Here is a 6422-nt window from a genome sequence, read left to right as displayed (position 1 = left end):
TATATATATATATATATATATATATATTATTTGGAAAAATGGGAGAGATTAGAGAGAAATGGGAGCGATTAGAGAGAAAGTGAAAAGGAAAAATGGACCACTTCAAAAAAAGTATAAAAGTTTATAAAGAGTTTATAACAGTTTTTAGAGAGCTCGCAATTTGTTATGAATTCTTTATGAACTCTTTATACTTTTTTTTTTTTTTTTTGAAGAGGTCCAGTTTTCCTTTTCAATTTCTCTCTAATCTCTCCCATTTTTCCTTTTGGCGTCGAGAGGTACCAGGTCGCCTGAAGAAGTTTCTTTTACTGAAACAGATGGCTATTTGTAGCACCATATGTAACTGTTTCCCCCCAAATAATAATTAAAAAAATATATTTTGCTCTTTTTATTGAGCACTATTTAACAACCTCGTTGTCTTCATTAGTCCCGACTTTTGAACACCTCAAATATATATATATATATATATATATATATATATATATATATATATATATATATATACATACATACATATATATACATATATATATACATATATATACATATATATACATATATATATTATATATATATACATATATTATATATATACATATATATATACATATATATATAATATATATACATATATTATATATATACATATATATATGCATATATATTATATATATGCATATATATATATATATATATATATATATATATATATATATATATAGTAAGTTATAAAATGTATATGGCGATTAAGCTACACTGAATATTCCGTGTTTCATCCTCTCTAGGATTCTTCAGGCTTATGCGCGAATTCTGTGGTTGTTTGTCGTTTTTATATGCGCATCTTCTATTGAGATTTTAGTTAGCCAATCAGCTTTCTAGTATCCACCTCGCCCTTCCTATCAGCCAATGAGCATGCATTTATCGGACAAAGGCCTATTTGACCTGTTCCTTTGCATGTGCTCTATTTAGCCTGGATATTTAGTTTCTTGATCTGTTTTAAATCTATGTTAGTGTTTTTTTTTATTAATGTTAGTTTTTATATAAATATATATATATGTGTACACACATATATGCATATATATATATATACATATATATATATGCATACATATATGCGTGATCGTTTATGTATATTCATGTTTATTTAATTTATTTATTTGTCTATTTTCTATTTTTTTGTCAGTTTTAAAACTATTTTGTATCGCTATTCTAGAGTAAATTTTATCTTGTGAACACAGTTGTTTGCTATATCTCTTCTACAGTTTAATAGATGTTGGGGTTCTTTAAAGTACAGGATAGCAAATTTTTCATGAAGGCATAATCTACATGGGTCGTCTAGGTCCCTACACGTGGTAGCTTGTCTTATTATTTTCCATTTGACTACCAGCGAATGTCCGCTATCCTTGAATTCCCAGTATTCATTCGCTAGTGTTGTTTTAACATTCAACGATAAAAAAACACCGTATAAAAACAACATGAAGATACAAAATAGTTTTAAAACTTACAAAAAAAAATGTACAATGTATATATATTTTCGCAAACGTAAAAATACACTTTAGTTTTACTGGTCGAAACCAAATCATTTAGCTTACGATTTACTTTTTCCTTTGACGTTAATGCCTGAGTTATGAAGACAAGTTTGCTGCAAGGCTAAAACGTAAAACATGAACCAATAGCTATTACGTTACGCATGCATTTTCGTCATGCCGTCGTTTGACCTGCACCTGGCAAATTCCTTTTTTTTTTTTAATTTTTACACGGTTGCACCGATTATTCTCGGCTAAAAGCCAAATATAAAGTTTCGCGTTGGTTCGAATATCCTATATATTAAGCTTCGTGTCTGTCTATCAAAAACTGACAGAGAGGTTTGGTAGAAGACATTTTCTGACTAAATATATATACGCATACGAATATATATATATATATATATATATATATATATATATATATATATATATATATATATATATAGAAAGAGGTTTGTGTTTTCCATAACCTTTTACGCAAATATTACGCAAATATAAATCATGTAGACTATCTGCATGAATATAATTACACGTAATAGTTAACCAAAGATGATCATCCCATAATAATACCTAATAATAGGGATTTCATTTTAATGAATGTTTTAAAAAAATATGAAAATTATCTAGATCTTTTGTAGATAAATGCAATACCACAAGCATATAGAACAAAGTTGTATTTTCTTTTTAAATAAATAGAAAAAAGCGTTTTTAATATGAATATCGATACACAAAATCTACAAATTTAAAGAAGGATATATATATATATATATATATATATATATATATATATATATATATATATATATATATATATATATATATTAAATGAAAGATGAATAAAAGATATATGTATATAACTTTTATATGTTATATGCAAGAGAAAAAGTGAGAAAAATCCTTTTTAGGACATGACAATGTATATATATAGAGTGGATGAAACACGGTATATTCAGTGTAGCTTAATCGCCATATATATTTTATAAATTACTAACTATCTATCTATCTATCTATCTATATATATATATAGATAGATAGATAGATAGATAGATAGATATATAGATATAGATATAGATATGTGTGTGTGTTATGTACGTTTTTTCATTAAAGTTGAAATAGAATTTTTGCTTAAATAAGTTTTTTCAAAAGTAAAATAATATTCAAATGACCATCAAGATTTGCGTAAAAAAAAAAACGTTATTCATCCTAAATAAGTTTGTATTTTACTTTTTTTTTAAATTTTTTTGTAAATTTAAATGAACTATTTTCGTTTTTTTTTTTATTTCGTCCTTATTTTTTTTTCCTTTCTTTTTTCAGCTTTCACTCTTTCTTTCTCTCTCTCTTTCTCTCTTTCTCCCCCCCCCCCTCTCTCTCTCTCTTTCTTTTCTCCTTTTCTCTGCCCAAAGCAACCAGACTTGACTAACCGTTTGCAAAGTCGAAAATCAACTACAAAAGGATGAAATAACCGACAACGCCCTTTTAACACAAGTCATTATACTGTTTGCTAGTAGACGAGCCATTACTACTACTAATTTTACTACTAGTAGTAGTAGTAGTAGTACTAGTAGTAGTAGTAGTAGTAGTACTAGTAGTAGTAGTGCTGCCCAAAGTAACAATTATAATAATACTTATACTACGTAATCTCCCACCGCAGTCCTCGACTATTTAGGCCGGGGAATGTGGCTCAGCTCGTAAAAACTCGCCTTCTATTACGTTTCTTCTTTGCTCTAACTTTTAAGCAACTAACTTTTTGGATCATCCGACTCTGATCAAAGTGTAGTATTTGTCCACAGATTTGATTCCGTCTCTTCTGTCGTCTACACCAAAATGTGAAAAAGAAATATTTAAAAAGATAGATTTGTGGCATTTTGCAGTATAGACAAAAAAAAGTGGTTAAAAAAAAAAAAAAATATATATATATAACCAATAAATGTTGCCAAAGGAAAGATAAGTTACTCTTCTACCAACCTAGATAGTTTTTTTTTTTTTTGTGGTTTAACTTTTGGGGGGGGGGATAAATTTTTCTTTCTTTCCACCTCAACTCTCACCGTTGGTATGCTGAAAACGAATATTACATTTAAATCTGGTTCGGACCAATACTTTTCCGGATATTAAGACATTTTTTTTTCAATGTATTATTTAATGAATTTAAGTGGCCGCCACCATTTTCTTTTTGGCTGAAATTGTTGTATGATTTCCAAGAGTCACTATAGATGACGGATTTTGGCAGAATAATTTTTTGTATTTGTGCATCTATGTTACCGTTCTGAAATAATAACGTTATTATTTAGAAATCCATTCTTAACATGGGTTTTGCAATTATTCTGTACTTTCACCTAAATTTAATAAACTTAAATATCGTAAAAATTGAATTTAACTTGAAAATACTTGTGGAAAGGCTGGAAATGTCCAAATTGCTTTACACGCATGCGAATTATCCGACTCTTCTTGAAGTTTGCAACAAAAAAAAAAATAGCGACAACGTATCACTTTGGAATGCAAGAATAAGAAATTTCCAGGTTGGTACCTGGAGGCGCATCAATTCACTGGGAAAGATGCATCCCTAGTCTTAGTTAAGATATGCATCTAGGAGAAGATAACTCTCATGATATCGGCAGCAAGATGTTGGATGGCCGTGGACAGGGATGAATCTCTAGCAGATCAACGGTTCTATAGTATTAAGAGTTATGTTATTCGACTGCAGCTATGCCGATGATCTCAGGACAACGGATAAGTGCAAACAGATACCACTGTGCTGTGGAAGGTAATGGCAATCCACCCCATGCATTTTGCCAAGTTCAAATCATGTGATTGTCTTCAGAGAAATCAGACCAACAATAGACCGAAGCCGATGGAGAACATTAAGCATGATTTCATGTATGGCATGAGCATCCCATGGTACAAGGAGAAGAAGATCTATAAAATGTTCCATATTTGTTTTAATTACCTTGGCTATTGAGAGATGTTCGGTAACTCACATGAAACAACCTTGTGCCAGCTCCGGGCACGGTTACGCATTAAAGTAATAAAAAATAAAAATATAAAGCTATATTTCTATTTATTCTCACAAGGGCAGAGGTATATACGTATATAGAGGTATATACGTATATAGAGGTATATACGTATATAGAGGTATATACGTATGAACTTCGCGCAAATCTTCCTCATATTCAGTTTTTCGTGAATAATTGTGTGCACAGTTCCCATACAAACATCAAACTGTGCACATATTGTCCCTATAGACACACGACGGTCTTTGTCCATGAAATTCTTTATTTGGCCAATCAACTCTGGTGTTCTGACTTGCTTGCTCCTCCCACACCTCTCATCATCCTTCACAGACTTGTTGCTTTCCTTGAATCTCTTATGCTATTCAAAAACTGATGTTCGATTCATGCAAATTGGTCGAGAAGCAGTCTGAAGCATTCCATACGTTTCTGTGGCATTTTTTCAAAGTTTAAAACAGAATGTTATTGTATATCGTTCTTCTAAAGTGTCTTCACTTCCAAATTGCATTTTTGAAATTCACTAGCTTTGACGAACAGGCTTTAGTAGGATGTATTCCTATTCCTGCTGTAGTTCTTCATTTACACCTGAAATCACAAAAATTGGGCAGTCATCTTATAAGATGTATAGCAATAAGATACTGAATTTTCAAGAGTTTACGACAATTTTAAATGCCTGTACAAAAAAAAAGTCTGGAAACTTATTTAAGGCACCTCGTATATTACGACAGAATGTTTACTGTTGCGACTCAAGATCCAGAAAGATTTCGAAAATATAGAAATAAATTGTGAAAGTTATATGAAAGAGAAATGGCAGCGATCTGACATATTAATTTACTCAAGCTGTTTCTTGTTATGTACACCGTGATATTTCACAGGAAAGAGACGGTGTTAGTCAATTTGGTCACTCCGTCCAATTACGTTCTAATATTTCTTGGTTTTATTTTTGTTTTGTTTTTTGTATTTGTTTTCATTTTTGCATAATTCTTTGATAAAAAAATATATATTTTAAATATGTACAGTAAATGAGAATATTCGCAAATATGTTTAGTTACATTGTTTTTTGTTGTTGTTTCTTTTTTTTAAATGCCTACGTCTTACGTTTTAATAAGTCTTGTAATCACTCCAAAAAAACATCTAAAAAATAAAAAATAAAAATGATGGTAAAAAATACACCCTAACGCAGTGAATATCTGTGAACAGTGGGTTTAATTTGGAATCTTTACATGAAATATTTTTTGGTTAACATTAATAAAAACATACATAAAGGACATACAATAAGTACAAATCCGAACAAAACTTTAATATCAATTATCCATCAATATCAACCAGTAAGGGCAATATATTATAAATGCTATTTAAAACTCAAGTCTTGACAATTTTTTAAAATGCTAGTGAAAACTTAAGCTTTACAATTTTCTAAAAATGGTATTGAAAACTTAAGCCTTACAAATTTAAAAAAAAAATGATATTTCAAACTGAAGTCTTACAAATTACAAAATGCCATTTAAAACTTAAGCCTTACATTGTTTAAAACGCTATTTAAAACTTAAGCTTTAGAAATAAGAAAATCTGCTTTTTAAAACTCAAGCCTTAAAACTACAACTTTACAAATCTTTAATATCTATTAGCCATTAATATCAACCAGCAATACCAACGGCAATGAAGAAAAATTATGTTTATATTAGTTGCATTTCTTGCAATGGATATAAATCGATTCCCAAACACTTCTATAAAAAATTGAATTTTTTCACATATTACTAAATTTATTACACATAAAAAAAACATTCATGATATGTTACATTTAAATTTTTTTTACATACGCGTCACCACTTATAAAGGCCGATAGGCCACTCAAGGATAAGGGTTAAAGAGTGTACAGTAGTCAAAAGGACAA

Source organism: Euprymna scolopes, chromosome 6 (assembly GCF_053919585.1).
Source record: "Euprymna scolopes isolate OS-2025 chromosome 6, ASM5391958v1, whole genome shotgun sequence".
NCBI classification, from domain to species: domain Eukaryota; kingdom Metazoa; phylum Mollusca; class Cephalopoda; order Sepiida; family Sepiolidae; genus Euprymna; species Euprymna scolopes.
This window is presented reverse-complemented; position numbering follows the sequence as displayed.